General features: G+C 42.3%; 1 protein-coding gene and 1 non-coding gene across 2 annotated transcripts in view; both read right to left on the bottom strand.

Moving 5' to 3' along the window:
* LOC124622486 (acetylcholine receptor subunit alpha-like 1) overlaps nt 1-21,749 on the bottom strand; it is a 957,741-nt gene that overhangs the window by 859,296 nt on the left and 76,696 nt on the right. The window lies entirely within an intron of this gene.
* Trnat-ugu lies at nt 11,163-11,237 on the bottom strand. Its single transcript has one exon. It is a non-coding gene; the product is annotated as a tRNA-Thr (tRNA).

Genomic DNA, 21,749 nt, shown 5'->3' with positions numbered 1-21,749 from the left:
ATGCTGAGTCTGTCCTTCCGACAATCATATCTTTTTCGATTTCTTCACATTTTTCCTGCAGCCATTTCGTCTTAGCTCCCCTGCACTTCCCATTTATTTCATTCCTCAGCGACTTGTATTTCTGTATTCCTGATTTACCCGGAACATGAAACTTCCCGGCAGATTAAAAGTGTGTGCCCGAACGAGACTCGAACTCTGGACCTTTGCCTTTCGCGGGCAAGTGCTCTACCAACTGAGCTACCGAAGCACGACTCACGCCCGGTACTCACAGCTTTACTTCTGCCAGTACCTCGTCTCCTACCTTCCAAACTTTACAGAAGGTCTACCCGGAACATGTTTGTACTTCCTCCTTTCATCAATCAATTGAAGTATTTCTTCTGTTACCCATTCTTTCTTCGTAGCTACCTTCTTTGTACCTATGTTTTCCTTCCCAACTTCTGTGATGGCCCTTTTTAGAGATGTCCATTCCTCTTCAACTGTGCTGCCTACTGCGCTATTCCTTATTGCTGTATCCATAGCGTTAGAGAACTTCAAACGTATCTCGTCATTCCTTAGTAATGCCGTATCCCACATCTTTGCATATTGATTCTTCCTGACTAATGTCTTGAACTTCAGCCCATTCTTCATCACTACTATATTGTGATCTGAGTGTATATCTGCTCATGGGTACGCCTTACAATCCAGTATCTGATTTCGGAATCTATGTCTGACCATGATGTAATCTAATTGAAATCTTTCCGTATCTCCCGGCCTTTTCCAAGTATACCTCCTCCTCTTGTGATTCTTGAACAGGGTATTCGCTATTACTAGCTGAAACTTGTTACAGAACTCAATTAGTCTTTCTCCTCTTTCATTCTTAGTCCCAAGCCCATATTCTCCTGTAACCTTTTCTTCTACTCCTTCCCCTACAACTTCACTCCAGTCGCCCATGACTATTACGTTTCCGTCCCCCTTTACATACTGCATTACCCTTTCAATATCCTCATACACTTTCTCTATCTGTTCATCTTCAGCTTGCGACGTCGGCATGTATACCTGAACTATCGTTGTGGGTTTTGGTCTGCAGTCGATTCTGATTAGAACAACCCGGTCACTGAACTGTTCACAGTAACACACCCTCTGCCCTACCTTCCTATTCATAACGAATCGTACACCTGTTATACCATTTTCTGCTGCTGTTGATATTACCCGGTACTCATCTGACCAGAAATCCTTGTCTTCATTCCACTTCACTTCACTGACCCCTACTATACCAAGATTGAGCCTTTGCATTTGCCTTTTCAAATTTCCTAGTTTCCCTACCACGTTCAAGCTTCTGACATTCCACGCCCCGACTCGTAGAACGTTATCCTTTCGTTGATTATTCAATCTTTTTCTCATGGTAACCTCCCCCTTGGCAGTCCACTCCCGGAGATCGGAATGGGGGACTATTCCGGAATCTTTTGCCAATGGAGAGATCATCATGACACTTCTTCAAATACAGGCCACATGTCCTGTGGATACACGTTACGTGTCTTTAATGCAGTGGTTTCCATTGCCTTCTGCATCCTCATGTCGTTGATAATTGCTGATTCTTCCGCCTTTAGGTGAAATTTCCCACCCCTAGGACAAGAGAGTGCCCTGAACCTCTATCCGCTCCTCCGCCCTCTTTGACAAGGTCGTTGGCAGAATGAGGCTGACTTCTTATGCCGTAAGTCTTCGGCCGCCAATGCTGATTCTTTATCAAAATTTAGGACCGAAGACGTTTTGATTATGAATCAAAGACGCTACCCCTACACCATACTTACAGTTGCATTATGCTCTAGAATTCATTTAATTTATGAAAAAACGAATGAGCTGCTGCATTTTAAACTTCATGTTTAGAAAAAACAAATACTTTTTAGTTAATTACCTCAATTTTTGCCACAGTTTTTAATAGATTTGGAAAATTCTAGAGTTTCATACACCTTTAAGTATGGTTTGTATGCTGTGCAGAATTCATCGAAGAATCTCTCTTATTTATGAAGAAAAGTGTACCTATAGCAACAAAAGCTGCCATTAGTAAACGAAAAAAAGATGAAATTTCACATGTAAAAAAAAGTATTTCGTTATGTTTTACATCTTCCACCGCTAAGAGTGTGAATTCTGAATCCTTCCTGGTCGTGTTGACAAAGTTTTATAAATTTGTTTGTAAAAGTGTAGACAGTGGAAATTGAAATGTCCTGTAGTGCCTCTCCTGCTCCAAGTCGGCCCGCTGGACGTCCTACCCCCCCTTAAGAACACTCTAGACAGTTCGAGAGTATGATTTGACCACCCATATCGCCGCACATGAACCCCATAGAACATTTGCGCGACATAATCGAGAGTTCAGCTCGTGCACGCAATTCAGTGCACGTAATTATGGACATCTCTACAGAGGACTTCCGACGTCTTGTTCATGCCACGTCGGGATGTTGCACTACACCGGGGAAAAAGAAGTCCAATACTTGGAGTTGTCCCATGACTTTCTGCATGAGTGTATGAACATGTTGTACTTTGGAACAGTTTTTCACAGTAGAAGAAACCTTACTTTTCAGCAGTAATTTTGGTAATACCAGGAAAGGGCTGCAGCGGTCATAAACCATTTCAGAGTGGAACTAGATCGTTATATTAAACTTATATTACAGAGTTGGCTAAAGGCGAAGGTCCGAAAGTGTTCCAAGGTCCAACATTCTCCCCTAATATTAATAACAGCTAAAAAATTCAAGTGCATAAACTGAAGCACAACGCCGCAACTTGAAAGTCGAAAAAAAAATAACAGTCGATAAAACGATCCCAACTGTAGTGCCAACACGCAAAATGAAATCTTCCCTCAGTAAGCAGCCGGATCTCTGTGACCAATAGAAATTGAAAACACTTTGTGTGGAATGTTTCACTGGAGGTAGTATACATTACCATACCATAAAATATTTATTTTTCTTTTCAAGTAGCCAGTAGATGGAGCACAGAACTTGTTTCGATCTGAGACGCGTTCCAAAGACGCAATCAGGTACACCAGCGGCGGCACGGGACCACATCGAGCCAGGCTGTGGGCAGGGTGGGGTGGCGGTGGGGGGGCTGAGGGCTACCGAGCATAAAAGATGGATTGCTGCGCGTCGTGGGGGAGGCGCTTACTTCCGGAGATGCGGACCGGCGCGAAATATCGACATACGGCACACGTGTCGTGACACGGGGGCCCGATGTGACAGCTGGAGGCCACAGCATGCGGCTGGGAAGCCAGGATGCCACCGTGTCCAACGTCGTGAAAAACGTCTCCGCGGGTTGCGCTGGATGCCTAGCACGACGGCGTCGCACGTAAAGACCACACAAAGCTCTCACGTCCTTACGTTTACTTCCTACGGGCGCAGTTAGTCACATCTGCCTTTACTTAGCCACATCCATGCTCCTAAAATGCTACAGCGGTTACACAGTCAGGGCCGGCTGGAGTGGCTGAGTGGTTCTAGGCGCTACTATCTGGAACCGCGCGACCGCTACGGTCGCAGGTTCGAATCCTGCCTCGGGCATGGATGTGTGTGATGTTATTAGGTTAGTTAGGTTTAAGTAGCTCTAAGTTCTAGGGGACTGCTGACCTTAGAATTTAAGTCCCATTATAGTGCTCAGAGCCATTAGAACCATTACACAGTCAGGGTTGCAGATTGCCTATCTAACGGCTACCAGGGGCAACAGAAATTTCATATTATCATTGATTGAATTTAAAATGCTGTAATAATGTACTCACTACGATGGATACTCTTAGGTAAAGATTTAGCACAATGTCTCAAATATTAGACATTTCAGGAGGTGTAACTCACGACGAGAAAAATTTCCAGGACTATATTCATTCAGTGTTTGAGAACTAGAGCACTTAACGATTTGCAACAAACTCTGTACATAATTTCAAACATTTTGAAAGTGTCTTCTCGCTGTCGCTTACTGCAGGTTTGACGTTCGTGAAGTAAAATTTCAGCGTTACGTACGACGTTTTAATTTATTACTTCCTTCCTGCGGACTCAGTTCACAAGATATTTTGCAATCAGCGTACACTTATACCACATAATTTTCGTGCAAAATTATGTCATTGTATGCCACATTGCTCAGGAGGTATAACGTCACGAACAATGAGATGAGTGAAAAATCAGTTTTCCACAAAGGGAACCCTGAATACATCCATCCAGTCTTTGGTAATTAGAGCACATGACGGGTGCCAACAAACTTTAGACGTAATTATAAATTTACTTCCAAACTTTTCTTGCTTACATCCCAACAAAATAATGAAATGGAAACAGTTACTCTCTTACTAAGTGACCGTTGTTCATGCTGTGACACTATGCACTATTTATCTACAAGGTCTAAAGTCAACAATCAAAGGCATTATAAATTTTTTTGTTTAACATTTTCGGTTTTGAATTTTTCATTAGTCTGTACCTGAATGTCAGAAACTAAGAAAACGAACATAATCAGGGATTTGGGTCTTGCAATATTCTTCACGTCAGATACACTGTCCAGTAACATTAACGTGACCATCCGTCAAAAGCTACACTGAAGTGCCAAAGTAACTGGTATAGGCATGCGTATTCAAATACAGAGATATGTAAACAGGCAGAATATGACGCTGTTGTCGGTAACGCCTATATAAGGCAACAAGTGTCTGGCTCCGTTTCTAGATCACTTACTGCTACTACAATGGGAAGTTATCAAGATTTAAGTGAGTTTATAGAGGTGTTATAGCGGGCACACGAGCGATGGGACACAGCATCTCCGAGGTAGCAATGAAATGGGTATTTTCCAGTGTGACTATTTTCGTGAGTGTATCGTAAATATCACGAATTAGGTAAAACATCGAATCTCCGACAACGCTGCGACCATGAAAAGATCCTCCAAGAACGTGACTAACGACAACTTAAGAGAATGGTTCAGCGTCACAGAAGTGCAACCCTGCTGCAAATTTCTGTAGATTTCAATGCCAGGCCGGCAACAAGTGTCAGCATGCAAACAATTCAACGAAATATCATTGTTGGACTGTCGGAGCCTGCACGACACCCTTTTGGACGTCACATAAATCGCTCCGTTTCCGTGTTGTGACAACGACTGCCCTGTTTTCGGCGTTTCTCAGACACGCTTTGTACACGCTCCACTGCCAGTGCTACCACCTGCCGTCTCTAAGTGGTTACTGCATGTCGACATAGAACACAAAGGGTCGTCACATTAATGTGACTGGACCGTGTAATTAACACATTAATGCATTTGTAAATGAATCAGACATTTGAAGACGCCGTGCGGGATTAGCCGAGCGGTCTAAGGAGCTGCAGTCATGAGCTGTGCGGGCGATCCCGGCGGAGGGCCGAGTCCTCCCTCGGGCATGGATGTGTGTGTTTGTCCTTAGGATAATTTAGGCTAAGTAGTGTGTAAGCTTAGGGACTTATGACCTTAGCAGTTAACTCCCATAAGATTTCACACACATTAAATGAATCACATTTGAAGATACATGACAGTGGGCATCTGTAAAGACTCGGCGGTTGGGAGGTCACTACAGGTTTTTGTCTACCTCGTGTTACGTACATAACAGTTACTACTTGTCTTCCAAAGTGACCGTTAAGTCACACATGAATGGTGTTTTTACTGTGCTCCGAATATTAGGCTTCCTGATAGATAGAAACCATGTGCCGAACCAAGATTGTGAAAAAGTTTATTACTTATATGTACATTCATCAGTAACTGCACAAGGTGCCGCCTGGTTAGCACACTGGACTCGCACTGAGGAGCACAGCTTTTCAAATTTGCGTCCAGACAGCCAGAATTAGGTGTTCCGTGATTTCCCTAATTGATACAGGCAGATTCCTTGATGGTTCCTTTGAAATCTCACGGCAAATTTCCTTCCCCGTTCTTTCGTAATCCGACTTTGTGTTCCGTCTCTAATGACCTGGGTATCTACGGGACGTTAAACACTAATCTACCTTCCTCCTTTCTTCCTTCAGGTACTATCCTTAGCAGATCAGGGAATCTCACATCTACTGCTCTATTGGTTTACACAACCCGTTGTCTACGTTGGAAACTTTTTACATGACGTAAGCAGTTTCCAGATAATAATCGTTTCTTTTGCTACAGTTGACATGTCATGACCATTGCTATAGAATATCGGAAAACAATAACTGCTGAATGCAATATAACAATTCATTTGCCATAGGAGGTCGATGAAACCAGGAAGGACAATCGAACGCATCACGTCATTCTTCATCATGGCAATGCGAAGAGTCACACAATTGATGACTGCACGAAGAAAACTTCGAATCAATGCCTTACTGCTGTTATTCATGTGAGTTATCAGGTATTCACGCCCTTTGTCTCACATGTCAAACAAATGCTGTGATGAGAGAATTTTTCATCACCTCAAGAACCTGGTGCATCCTTCAAAGCCATGCTTTTTAAGATACCAAAATCAGAGTGGAGAGTAGGTTACTAGAATTGGTTCGAAATCATTCAAAAGTGGATGTATGTTGATGCTGAATTTTCTAATGAACAATTAAACAAATTGGAGCACAAGGTAACTTGGGCACTTTTCTGAAAACGTTTTCGCTGGTATTGTTCAGTGGGTGACTTGCCATCTAGCAGTCATTACGTGCGTGATAATCGACTGAAAACATTAAAAGTTGTAAGTAGTTGTTGTAAGTGGTAAGAAAGAGATAATTCCATGAAGCTTCATTTCCGAACGCTGTAATTATTACGAGCGTTGCACGAAAATCAAGCAAGAAACATCAGGTGTGCCATAGCAGTACTGGGAATTCCATCCACATATAGTCGTCTTAAAATGAGCACGTAATTACACTACGTGTGGAAGGACTGTGGATCAGTGTAATTTCTGCAGCTATATCCAACTAGGGGATGGAGTGAGCTGACATAAAGTTCAAGAGTCAGGGACACAGTAGTTAACATCACACACTGACCACTCACATTTGGGTTGCCCGCCTTTTCCCAAGAACCAGAACGGTTTCCCTCCTTGGAACGACCATATCTCTTTCTCCTCTTTTACCAATTGGAGCTTATTCCGTCTCTAATGACCTCCTTGTCGACAGACATTAGACTCTCCCCTGCCTTGCTTCCTTTCGGCTTACTGATGAAAATGTTTTATTTTCGTTTGCAAAATAGGCAATCCAATATATAATGGATAATCTCTAAGCGCTATGCAGAATGTCTTTCGTAATTGGGGGCGAAGTTCTGAAGTGATCACTGAGACGATTAGGAGAAAAGAGCTCATATGCGTTGGCCTCAGTAGCTATATTGTCAGCGGGACGGATTACTGACCGAAGCGGTCCAGGTTCGATTTCAGGCCGGGTTGGATATTTTCTGCACTTTGGCATCGAATATTGTATTGTCCTTACACTCGTATCGTCATAATTAGCATTCAAGTACTGCGATTGTTGTATGGGTGCGCCCCGACCGGTGTAAACTAAAAATAAACTCGTATGACTTATGGCGGGAAAATGTTTCCCAGGGATGAACTCTGCTTGATGGTGGAAATAAAAGATCTTTGACAGTGACCGCAGTAACAGTAAGTACTTGGGAGGTGGCTATCAAGCATGCGGTAAGCTAGACGACCTTGTGGAACATTCACCACGAAAACCCTTAGTGCTCGTGACACAACACGTGTAGGCCTTGTAAGCTACTGATTTGCCTCCGCAGCGATGTTTTTGCCACTGGTTCGTCATGCTGGCCGCCACAGTACTGGAATTTCTGCCATCTACTCCGTTCACAGTGAGGCAACCTTTAGGAGCGTTGATATCATTGGTCTCCACAAATATTCAGAATAACTGTGGTATGGTAGCAACGATCCATAACAAGTGGTTCAGCCTCAACGTTTGGCTTCCACAATGCGTCACAGGCGAGATATATCTGCAGTATCTGCTGCTTACACTGCTTTCCCTACTAGACAACGCACCTGTGGTAGTACGAAGGGTGACGTGACTACCAAACGAAGGTGCTCCAGCACACTCCCTTCTTGAGTGAAACAACATTGGCAGTTGATGGTTGTGTTCTTTTGTGGGCAGCCAGTCACTGAAATCTACACTATCAAAGAACGTATATCTCTACTTGCAAGTTGGTCTACCGTTATTGGAAGGCATTTCCTCCTAGGGTTAGTTTCCTGCTGTTTGACCCCATTTAGCAAACTTACCATTTAAGTGAGAATAGAGTTCAAAATTATTTACACTGCGTCTAGTTCATTCGCCATCAATAAGTTGAAAGAAAAATGTTACAGTTTACAAATTAAGTTATTCATATATTTCAAGAAATGACGTACTGCAAGCAACTGGAGAAACCGAGCGAATTAACTTTCTATGACGATGACCGTGAGTGCACCTGAAAATTCAGATGTAAATCTCCAAAAATCAAATGTGTGTGAAATCTTATGGGACTTAACTGCTAAGGTCATCAGTCCCTAAGCTTACACACTACTTAACCTAAATTATACTAAGGACAAATACATACACACCCATGCCCGAGGGAGGACTCGAACCTCCCCCGGGACCAGCCGCAGAGTTCATGACTGCAGCGCCCTAGACCGCTCGGCTAATCCCGCGCGGCTGTAAATCTCCAAAAGTGCGCCATACTGAAAATAACTGGAGTTAGATAGGTTTCAATAAGTGACTGAGAGAAAACGAAAATAAAGTACGGCATCTCAGAGAATATTCTGAAATTGAAGGAGAATTTAGTTGGAAATATCAGTTGGTAAACTGGTGTAAGATCAGTTAGGGTAATTCTTAACAGACTGCAGATTTGCAAGGTAAAAATGGGCGTACAAGGTTGTGCATCTTAACATTTTAAGATGTTTAACGGGACCATTTATCCAATGGTGCAAGAGCCACAACTGATGCCACTGTCCAATACTCGTGGCTGCAACTATCTCACCATTGTATCTCTGCGAGCAGGATAAGTACAAAAACAAAATGCTAGTTTGTTAGCACCGAGTCAGGCTGCCATTCGATTGAATAAATATAATTTGAAGCAGGGACATCTTTAGCAGAAATAGACTGATTATTGTCAGCGTTAATGTTCTGCCTGGCTCTAGAATTCTGCTCAGTACTTCTTTTCAGATAATGTAATAAATTTCACGTACTCAGTTCTTGGAAATGAGAGTGACAGCGAATTTTTAAATACCCTTGACAGATAGTAAAGGTGAACAGGGTAACTGATAAAGTACGTGTAGAAATTTGTGACTCCGTCTTTTCTATTTTTCCGTTAATTTATGTACCATAAAGATTAATTCTGCCCGTGTAGACACAAGTAGTACGTTCTCACATCTTATGCTTTCATCATGTCGCTAAATATGAGAAAATTTGTCTCTCGTAACACTCATTACAGCATTGACACCATGGAATCGGAGTTATAACAGCAGCTAAATTGGGAAATTACGCCGTCGTGTTGTTCCGGGTCTGTGGTCAGGCCTCATTGCTGTTTATTCACACCGAACGTAATTGCCCCCACAGGATTGGCAGTTGATAGGTGGCAGTGTCGCTTATGTTTGTTGTACCAAGTTTAAACTTTGTTTCGGCGAGATGAAGTTTATTACATCACCCTTGGTCACAATGTCCCGTTTTATGCCACGAGGCTCAATCGATAAGCGAGAATGTTCCGCATACGAAGACGGACGCAACTAAATTCGCAGCTGAAAGCCACTAGTGGTAAAACATCCTTATCTCCACACAGCCACTAGCCGTTTTTAATAAAAACCGCAATAAATTGTGGTTTGTTTTGAAGCAACGCTTGTGTTACATCTTTTTGTTACTGGTGTGTAAGCGATAAGAGTGGAACCCACATATATTTTTCTTCCAAACTATGTTTTGCATAGCAGCGTGTTTAATGCAAACAGTTACGTATTGTCTTATTAAAAGGATATGATGTCAAGGCTGAAATATGTGTGTTCAAACGAATAATAAATGCGGTATGTTATGCAGTATAATCAGCCACAAAGACATCTAGTTTCTCGGAGGTGAGGACGTAATCAAGCAGAACTTTAGTTTTGGGACGTTGTGTGGTTCTAGAAAAGTGATTACAAAATCTATGAAATACGAAAATGTCAGGTACGTCAACTTGTTAATTTAAGTGCGAAGAAGATATTTTCGAAAGTATTTGACTGGAGTGTAACTTTATATAGAAGTGGAATGAGAAGATAGCCGGCCAGGGTGGCCGAGCGGTTCTAGGCGCTACAGTCTGGAACAGCGTGACCACTACGGTCGCAGGTTCGAATCCTGCCTCGGGTATGGATGTGTGTGATGTCCTTAGGTTAGTTAGGTGTAAGGGGACTGATGACCTAAGAAGTTAAGTCCCATAGTGCTCAGAGCCAATTTTTGAATGAGAAGATAAACAATGTCGATAAGAAAGAAATGGAAGATTTAGAATGTGGCACTACAAACTGTACCGAAACGCGATATTGACGAAAAACAGCCTAAAGAAGAAGAGAGAACAAGCTTTTAGAAATACCGAGCTACGGAAGAACGAAACTAGAGAAGACTGCTGAAGGTTAGATGCGTAGATCTAATAACTACTGAGATATTGCTGAATTGAAACGGGATAAAAAAGAAACTTGTGGCATAATTTGTGTAAACTAACGGATCTGTGGATGGGACACATCCAACGGTATCAAGGAATAGTCAGTTTGTGAATTCAGGGAAGTATGGGGGGGGGGGTAAAAACTGTAATGGGAGATCTAGGGATGAATACATTAAGCAATTTAGGATTCATGTAGGATGCAGTGTTTTGCAGACAAGAAGAGGCTAGCGAGAGACAGACTAGCATGGAGAGCTGCAGCAAACCAGTTATCGATCTGACGATCACAACAACAACTACTACTATTACACGCCTTGTGTTTGAATAGTATTTGAGGAAGAATACATACACTATTAAATCTGTAGATGTACAAGGGGCGAAATTTAGTTCTAATAGCTGCAAACTCTGTCGGGAACTACAGCTCTAACCTGGCTTGGAATCAAGACGAACTTCTCTAGGATGAAGGATATGAATACATCACAATATATGACGGCAGTATCTGTTCCCGAAAGAACAGTTACCGTGGATGACCATGCAGCTTTGCTCGAAATGAAATGATAATTAAATGGACACCCTAGCTGCAAACAGGCGTTGATGTACTTCATTGGGGACATGTTGAAAATGTGTGCCCCAACCGGGACTCGAACCCGGGATCTCCTGCTTACATGGCAGACGCTCTATCCATCTGAGCCACCGCGGGCACAGAGGATAGTGTGTCTGCAGGGACTTATCCATTGCACGCTCCCCGTGAGATCCACATTCCCAACATGTCCACACCACTACATTCGTAGTGCGCCTAATAGATGTTTGCCCATCATACTCATTACTCGTGGCAGATTAATCTACCAAGTCCCGCACGAGTTCAAAGGATAAGTCCCTGCAGACGCACTATCCTCTGTGCCCGCGGTGGCTCAGATGGATAGAGCGTCTGCCATGTAAGCAGGAGATCCGGGGTTCGAGTCCTGGTTTGGGCACACATTTTCAACGTCCCCAATGAAGTACATCAACGCCTGTTTGCAGCTAGGGTGTCCATTTAATTATCATTTCATGAATACATCACTCCATGCTGCTTCACCTCTGTGCCAAAACGAATGAACTCTAGCGATTTGGTGGGAGCGGCACGTCAGTATCGTGTCGACCCATAATTCAATGTTTGAGACATCTGGAGAGCAGGCTGGGGCAGGAGTCGAAAACCATCTACATCATCGAGATTGATTAAGACAGCAAATGCAGTGCGAGGTCTTGTGATGTGTTCTTGAAAGACATCGTCACGAAGAATTGGAAGAGAGGGGAAATCACGGACCTTAACATCGAATACGTAAAGGCTCCTGGCCAAACTGCTGGCCTGCGAACCAGAGATGATCCGTATTTTGTACCCAGTGCACTCCTGCGTTCAGGACCGTCGATGACGAGTCTCTCTCTGGGAAGGTGGAACTATGATCCTCGTGCTGGCAGTCCGTCGTGATTCAGACGTCGTCCCACTGATCGTGAGGTAATTTGTGTTACTGCAATTACCGCTTTTTCTTGGCTCAAGTGATGTGACATCGTTTTAGGATCTTGCACGACCGACAATATGACTCTACTCTTGGGGGAAGTTTGGGAATTTGTTGGCAATTTCTATGGGACCAAACTGCTGAGGCCATCGGTCCCTAAGCTTACAAACTACTTAATCTAACTTACGTTAAGGACAACACACGCACCCGTGCCCGAGGGAGGACTCGCACCTCCGACGGGGCAGCTGAGCGAACCGTGACAAGGCGCCCATAGACCGCACGGCTACCCAGCCCGGCAATCTCGGGCGCTAGTCGTGTGGAGCTATTGAGAATTTTTTCATGGCGTTAAGTACAGCGCCTCTGAATCCATCGATTTTTTATTCGCATGAAAGTCGTGGGGGCCCTACCCAGGTGCGGGCCAACATTGCAGAATGCCAAACCAAAGTCTCGCCTATGGGACGATCTTGCTGCTGTCCGTTTCCAACACGTGGTTGTAGCCATTTCTCCACCTTAAAAGGACTTACACGATTTCTCTTATACGGAATATACTGGGCGAAGCGAAACTGTCACAGGAAATTTTTAATGCAACTTAAAATAGACAACACAGCTAACATCACCTGGGGCGGATTGTGTATGCAGGGCTGCCTGTCTTAAGGCACATCAGATACTTTTTGGGTAAATTTTGTTTTCCCCACTCTTTGTAAGAAACAGCATCCTCACAGGACCTCAACCTAGGCTGTCCACTGTCACTTTATATGTGACCAAAACAGAACCGTTACTGAATATAGTGGATCAACCAGTCTGGCATTAAAAATCGGACTTGCATACACCAACAACATGAGTATATATCAAACTGCAGTTGTACTCACACATCTGACAGTAAAATAAGGGCACAATTGCCAGTTACATATCTACAAGAACACTAATTACAAAGAATCGGTTAGTTTACGAGTGAGCTTCCCAAAAGAGCTTTATACTTCCAGAATAATTTCTGCTTCAAAAGGAATTCAGTTTCGAAGAATACTGAAGATTTACAATTGCATAAACTTTAGATATAATGACAAAAAATTTTAAATATTTAAAGTTTCTCTTTTTATTTTTTACGAAAAGACATACTTTGGTAACATTTTAAGAAGAATGAATTCGTTGTTACACGATTAAATACGGTAATGTAAGACAACAACGAAGGCATTAGTAAAGGACTGATCCCATAACCTGGTTTCATAGACACTGCTCGATGTTTTCGAGGTGACAGTTCGAACTTCAAGCAAGTCAGAAATATAGTCAGTCTTTCCTGTCTCTGTTTTCTTCTTCCTTCCCTTACCTCTGTCCATCTCGTCCTCCAGCCTCTGTCAGTCTGATCTTTCCTCCCCACCTTTCTATTCCATCTTCTCCTCTTTACTTCCTCTGTCCGTCTGTCCTCCTCTCTTTCTCTGCCCATCTCCTCCTCTTCCCTTTCTCAATCCATATCCCCCTCCCCTCACTGTAACCCTATCTCCTCCTGCCCCATATTTGTGTCCACATCCTTTTTTCCCCTCTCTGCGTGTCCCTCTCTCCACGTTGCTGGTTCTTACTGTAGTGTTGGCAGAAGAGCCAACACTGTTTTTCTAGAGGAGGCCGAAATGCACGCGTTTAATTACACGCTGACTGGCGTGAGGTCTGGAACAGGACAATATCTTGAGAATTGTAAATAAAGTACGTAGATGAAGTAATACTTAACTTTAATCCGCAATTGTAGAACATCTCTCGTTATGGTACATGCTTCATAACATTAATTATCAATTGAATACGGCGCCTTGCTAGGTCGTAGCAAATGTAGCTGAAGGCTATGCTAACTATCGTCTCGGCAAATGAGAGCGTATTTGTCAGTGAACCATTGCTATGAACGTCGGCTGTACAACTGGGGCGAGTGCCAGGACGTCTCTCTAGACCTGCCGTGTGGTGGCGCTCGGTCTGCAATTACTGACAGTGGCGACACGCGGGTCCGGCGTATGCCAATGGACCGCGGCCGATTTAAGGGCTACCACCTAGCAAGTGTGGTGTCTGGCGGTGACACCACATTTACCCCCTCAGTATTTCCTTCCATTCAGTTATATGTGTGCCATGTATGATAGAAATCGATCAAGAGGCTTATGATGAGCTTTACAGCGTTCGCTTTGGCAATTTACACGTATGTCACACATATTCCACATATATTAAACATATTTCACATATATTTGTACATATTTTTCAACCTGTTTCTCTAGAAACATTTGTCCTGCAGTTTCAATTTCACGCAGCTAAATCTCTGTGACGTCACTCCCCTCACGATCTGTCCCTCTCCTCGTCCTTCCTTCTCTCTCCACGACATCACACCCACCCCAACAGGAAGTTCGTGGTTCTTAGTCCTGCAATATTTTTTCCAGATTGTAGTTAATGTGTGTACTAAATGTGACTTCTTCTGAACCATGTCTCGAACAAATATATGTTCAATGTAATATGTGAATACCGTCTGCAAAAGGTGTTGTGAACACAGTTAGTAACAAAGGAACAATAAATAAAACGTCATGCCTGATGCGGCAGTCTTACTGCAAGAACAGCGAAATGTAGTAAGCGATAATATTTTTCGCTTTTGTCATTTTGTGTGGGTTTTCATTGAAAATCAGTTTCGTAAAGGTTTGAAATTATGTGTAAAGTTGTTTCCAAGTCATTGAGTGCTCTTGTTCTCAAATACTATGTGAATGAATCCTGCAAATTCGCGTAACGTGAGCTGCACGCCAGTGCTTCTTATCCGCACACTGATTCCCTCCAGGCCGTAAGTGATATGCGTACAAGTTGACGGAAATCGATTCAGTGCCTTAGGAGAAGGTGTGGAACTTACGTATACATACAGGGTGGAACAGGTATAAGTGCAGATATTTAATATGTGGTAACTCAATAGGTACACGTAATAGTTTGATAATTTTTTCTCTGCATAGAAATTCTTTCCACAAACATGTTGCAAATATACTACCTGATGTTTTCTGTACAGTCATATTGCGCCACTTAGTGGACTACGAGTGTCAGTATATGCTAACTGTGTCCACACGTCCACACTTCAACACCTGCCTGCAGCCCAGTGTAAAACAAACAGTCATACGATATTACAGCGGCTGTGTTATTTTGATTACTATGCAAAGTTCCTTTGGACATGCAAGCATGTCCAAAGGAACAGGCACTGCGGTGACTACAGCTGTTATGAAATTCATTAAATGAATTAGCAACTGCGAATAATGACTACTATTAGCTGTAGAATGGAGTGACGACAGTCAAAATGTGTGCCCGACCAGGATTTCCCGCTTACCGCGAGCCATACTATTGGCCACCTGTACACGACTCAGAACCAAACCCAAACCTCCATATGTCGTCAACAATGCGTCTACGTCCTCCCGTTGTACATTCGTTATGTATATTGCGGTGCAGGTCAGACGTTGTACTTGAAAGCCCTTTCCCTTTGGACATGCATCGTATTTATCTACTGACGACGGCAAGCGACATTTCAGGTACAACGTCTGACCTGTACGAGAATATTCATAATGGATGTACCAGTACAGGTCTTAGACGCATGGTTGACGACATATGGGAGTTTGGGTTTGGTTTTGAGTCGTGCACAGGTAGCGAAATGGTAAGGCGAGCGCTGGGGATAATCGGGAAATTCGGGTTAGAATCCCGGTCCGGCACAAATTTTCGTTGTCATTATTCCGTTCTATAGCTGATGGTTGTCCTTATTTGCTATTGAGAATTCATTTAATAAACAAACATTAATGGTTAGCTCTTGCTTCTCATAGGTATAATTATTAGTCTACAAATGAAATAAAAAATCGTGTAATTTTGTTCAGTACACAGTTCTCAGTTGCAAATAAGAATAACTGAATTTATATTTTTTATATCCTGTATGTACATACATTTATTTTTACAGTACGTTTTGAAATATGTGGATGTCAATTTCCTATAGAAAAGTGTAATACTTGTAACAGATTAGCCTATGTATGGGATACAATGAAACTATGTCAGGTAGTAAAATAGTCATTTGTCCACTACAATGTTGGCAGAATTGCCCGTAGGTGAGGAAATACACATCAGATTACAAACTTTTATAGTTATGCTTATTGAATTCTGTTCAAATTATGTTTTCGCATATTGCTAAAGCGAAAATGGTTTCTGATGTATAGTAATTATAACCATGATTCTGACCGTCAACATATCTAAAGGTAATATCTTTAGAAGTTATTTAACGGTGGCTAATATTTGATTCACTTCAACAATGCCGACGTCTCGTGTGAAGAACTGACAGTCAGCCACATATTCTAATGAAACATTCAAATCAAAAATGTATGGATTTTTAAATTGTTATTACCTCTCGTAATTTATATGGCAGTGAAAAGGTTGGTGGACAAAGTAAACAAAACGCGTTTAGAACCTTTCAAATCTGCTGAGCCTGGATAAAATTAAAATTTAGATTACATAAATTAAGTCCCAAATCGATCGAAATTTGAAAAACGCACATTTCATATAAATTCTTGTATTAACGTCACGTTTGGATTTTTGTAGCAGTGATACAATATTTTATACTTTAAATTCGTGCTCAGGCAAAGGACAACATTAACTTGTATTTTTGTCTTTACGATCATCTGCTACAATCACTGTAATCAACTTTCTTGACTGTTGAAGGCAGAACACTAAATTGTATTTAGATAAAATGAGGTCATTAATTTGAAATGAAGATATTACTTCAAATGTTTTATCTAAACTTCAACAATTATCAGTGACGTGCATTAAGATGTCCATGTGTAAAAACTGTGTTCAGTTAAGACAGATGTGGCATATTTAGCAGGGAAAATGGAGAAAGGGTTCGCTTCTCAGGTTTGTTATGACAAAGATGTATTTTATAACATGTACATATGATAAAGTGCTGCTCAATGTTAGCGCCGGCGTTGAAACTGTAACATGTTCTATGCCTAAGAGGAAGAAAAGGTAATACACAGACCATGAAGATTACAGAAGATAACGGCCTTTCCTTAATTTTTTGCAATTAACGTCACGGAAACCTTTATGCTGATGTCGGCAATGATATTACGAGCTGGCTATAGTAACTAGGCAGTTTTGATTTCTACGGGGTAATCAAATAGAGTGATAGTGTATTCTGTTCCCTTATTTTCTTAGACAAAAGTGGAGTTTTTTGCAGTGAACAGATGGTGTGTCGTGGGGCGATCACTCTGTTTTTAAAATAATTGAAAAGCCACGATCGCTTCAGTCGTTTATTAGATGACCGGTTTCAGCACTCTGAAGGTGCCATCATCAGATCTGTGAAGGTATAACATAACAGGTTTGAGGGAGCGCTTTCATGAGTTAACTACATACATTACAATTATTACTGAACCACATACCTAAAACGTGGGTTAACATTTATAAAACCATACAGACATCATGGCATATGAAGCAGAGCATCTGATAAAATCAATGTCATAACCAATAAAAAATTATAAAAAACTGCTCTCATGGCCGTTCTTTCCATAGAATATGAAACTGAAGCCACCAGATGAAACTACCACTGCTCGCCTAACACCGGTCGGCATCATCACTGCCCTATTCGGCGCAGGATTTTTTTTTTTCTTTTTGGTCCTCAGTCTACTGACTGGTTTGATGCGGCCCGCCACGAATTCCTTTCCTGTGCTAACCTCTTCATCTCAGAGTAGCACATGCAACCTACGTCCTCAATTATTTTCTTGACGTATTCCAATCTCTGTCTTCCTCTACAGTTTTTGCCCTCTACAGCTCCCTCTAGTACCATGGAAGTCATTCCCTCATGTCTTAGCAGGTGTCCTATCATCCTGTCCCTTATCCTTATCAGTGTTTTCCACAAATTCCTTTCCTCTCCGATTCTGCGTAGAACCTCCTCATTCCTTACCTTATCAGTCCACCTAATTTTCAACATTCGTCTATAGCACCACATCTCAAATGCTTCGATTCTCTTCTGTTCCGGTTTTCCCACAGTCCATGTTTCACTACCATACAATGCTGTACTCCAGACGTACATCCTCAGAAATTTCTTCCTCAAATTAAAGCCGGTATTTGATATTAGTAGACTTCTCTTGGCCAGAAATGCATTTTTTGCCATAGCGAGTCTGCTTTTGATGTCCTCCTTGGTCCGTCCGTCATTGGTTATTTTACTGCCTAAGTAACAGAAGTCCTTAACTTCATTGACTTCGTGACCATCAATCCTGATGTTAATTTTCTCGCTGTTCTCATTTCTACTACTTCTCATTACCTTCGTCTTTCTCCGATTTACTCTCAAACCATACTGTGTACTAATTAGACTGTTCATTCCGTTCAGCAGATCATTTAATTCTTCTTCACTTTCACTCAGGATAGCAATGTCATCAGCGAATCGTATCATTGATATCCTTTCACCTTGTATTTTAATTCCACTCCTGCACCTTTCTTTTATTTCCATCATTGCTTCCTCGATGTACAGACTGAAGAGTAGGGGCGAAAGGCTACAGCCTCGTCTTACACCCTTCTTAATACGAGCACTTCGTTCTTGATCGTCCACTCTTATTATTCCCTCTTGGTTGTTGTACATATTGTATATGACCCGTCTCTCCCTATAGCTTACCCCTACTTTTTTCAGAATCTCGAACAGCTTGCACCATTTTATATTGTCGAACGATTTTTCCAGGTCGACAAATCCTATGAAAATGTCTGGATTTTTCTTTAGCCTTGCTTCCATTACTAGGCGTAACGCCAGAATTGCCTCTCTCGTCCCTTTACTTTTCCTAAAGCATTCTCAATTTTCTTTTCCATTCTTCTGTATATTATTCTTGTAAGTAGCTTCGATGCATGAGCTTTTAAGCTGATTGTGCGATAATTCTCGCACTTGTCAGCTCTAGCCGTCTTCGGAATTGTGTGGATGATGCTTTTCCGAAAGTCAGATGGTATGTCGCCAGACATATATTCTACACACCAACGTGAATAGTCGTTTTGTTGCCACTTCCGCCAATGATTTTAGAAATTCTGATGGAATGTTATCTATCCCTTCTGCCTTATTTGACCGTAAGTCCTCCAAAGCTCTTTTAAATTCTGATTCTAATACTGGATCCCCTATCCCTTCTAAATCGACTCCTGTTTCTTCTTCTACCACATCAGACAAATCTTCACCCTCATAGAGGCTTTCAATGTATTCTTTCCACCTATCTGCTCTCTCCACTGCATTTAACAGTGGAATTCCCGATGCACTCTTAATGTGACCACCGTTGCTTTTAATGTCACCAAAGGTTGTTTTGACTTTCCTGTGTGCTGAGTCTGTCCTTCCGACAATCATATCTTTTTCGATGTCTTCACATTTTTCCTGCATCCGTTTCGTCTTAGCTTCCCTGCACTTCCTATTTATTTCATTCCTCAGTGACTTGTATTTCTCTATTCCTGATTTTCCCGGAACATGTTTGTACTTCCTCCTTTCATCAATCAACTGAAGTATTTCTTCTGTTACCCATGGTTTCTTCGCAGTTACCTTCTTTGTACCTAAGTTTTCCTTCCCAACTTCTGTGATGGCCCTTCTTAGAGATGTCCATTTCTCTTCAACTGTACTGCCTGCTGCGCTATTCCTTATTGCTGTATGTATAGCGTTAGAGAACTTCAAACGTATCTCGTCATTCCTTAGTAGTTCCGTATCCCACTTCTTTGCGTACTGATTCTTCCTGACTAATGTCTTGAACTTCAGCCTACTCTTCATCACTACTATATTGTGATCTGAGTCTATATCTGCTCATGGGTACGCCTTACAATCCAGTATCTGATTTCGGAAACTCTGTCTGACCATGATGTAATCTAATTGAAATCTTCCCGTATCTCCCGGCCTTTTCCAAGTATACCTCCTCCTCTTGTGATTCTTGAACAGGGTATTCGCTATTACTAGCTGAAACTTGTTACAGAACTCAATTAGTCTTTCTCCTCTTTCATTCTTAGTCCCAAGCCCATATTCTCCTTTAACCTTTTCTTCTACTCCTTCCCATACAACTGCATTCCAGTCGCCCATGACTATTAGATTTTCGTCCCCCTTTACATACTGCATTACCCTTTCAATATCCTCATACACTTTCTCTATCTTTTCATCTTCAGCTTGCGACGTCGGCATGTATACCTGAACTATCGTTGTCAGTGTTGGTCTGCTGTCGATTCTGATTAGAACAACCCGGTCACTGAACTGTTCAAAGTAACACACCCTCTGCCCTACGTTCCTATTCATAACGAATCGTACACCTGTTATACCATTTTCTGCTGCTGTTGATATTACCCGATGCTCATCTGACCAGAAATCCTTGTCTTCCTTCCACTTCACTTCACTGACCCCTACTATATCAAGATTGAGCCTTTGCATTTCCCTTTTCAGATTTTCTAGTTTCCCTACCACGTTCAAGCTTCTGACATTCCACGCCCCGACTCGTAGAACGTTATCCTTTCGTTGATTATTCAATCTTTTTCTCATGGTAACCTCCCCCTTGGCATTCGCCTCCCGGAGATCCGAATGGGGGACTATTCCGGAATCTTTTGCCAATGGAGAGATCGTCATGACACTTCTTCAAATACAGGCCACACGTCCTGTGGATACACGTTACGTGTCTTTAATGCAGTGGTTTCCATTGCCTTCTGCATCCTCATGTCGTTGATCATTGCTGATTCTTCCACCTCTAGGGGCAATTTCCCACCCCTAGGACAAGAGAGTGCCCTGAACCTCTATCCGCTCCTCCGCCCTCTTTGACAAGGCCGTTGGCAGAATGAGGCTGACTTATGCCGGAAGTCTTCGGCCGCCAATGCTTATTATTTATCAAAATTTAGGCAGTGACGAGGATCGAATCCGGGACCGAAGACGTTTTGATTATGAATCGAAGACGCTACCCCTTTTTTTTTTTTTAATCTCATTTTGTTCGTTTTCGTTCGTTGTATCTGCTCTCGGTGGACGTCGAAAGCCACCCGTTTTAGTTCGTTGTTGATCCATTAACTCAGTTTTTTTTTATGACAGAGAGCAGCTAGCCCTCTGACCGAACACGCTGAGCTACCGTGCCGGTGACCCCGCGACCACGGGTAGATGCTTACCTACTGTGATTCTAGCGGTTCACAACCGGACACCAGGTAGCGCTGTCCAACCAGCGCATACAGTCCCACGGTATAACCACTCATTATTACTAAAACACAACTTTACTGTAACTGCTTGTCACATACAGTAATACATTAAATTGTATAAATCAAAAATTGCTAGAAAATCGGGCTATTGCTGTCCCAGCAGATAAGTCTAAGGCCACAGTCATCATTCCGGAAGCTGATTATGTTTCCAAAACAGACCAATTTTGTCGTGAAAACAATATCACGCAGATGACTAAGAATCCAATTAATAAGTTTAATACGGAGGTTTGGAAAGCAATAGATCGGTCGCATTTTTTGCAGGATGATAAATCTAGGCGTGATTTAAAAATGATGGCGATCGAATTACCTAAGCTGAGGGCACAGGTTAAGACCCACAAAGTAGAAAAAAGCATTAGGCCGATTGTGGATGGAAGGCAAGCTCCGAATGCCTAACCGAGCGAGGTGGCGCAGTGGTTAGCACACTGGACTCGCATTTGGGAGGACGACGGTTCAATCCTGTCTCCGGCCATCCAGATTTAGGTTTTCCGTGATTTCCCTAAATCGTTTCAGGCAAATGCCGGG

This window comes from Schistocerca americana, chromosome 7, assembly GCF_021461395.2.
Source record: "Schistocerca americana isolate TAMUIC-IGC-003095 chromosome 7, iqSchAmer2.1, whole genome shotgun sequence".
Lineage (NCBI taxonomy): Eukaryota > Metazoa > Arthropoda > Insecta > Orthoptera > Acrididae > Schistocerca > Schistocerca americana.
Note: the sequence above shows the minus strand (reverse complement) of the source record. Positions and strands in the feature narration are given on the sequence as shown.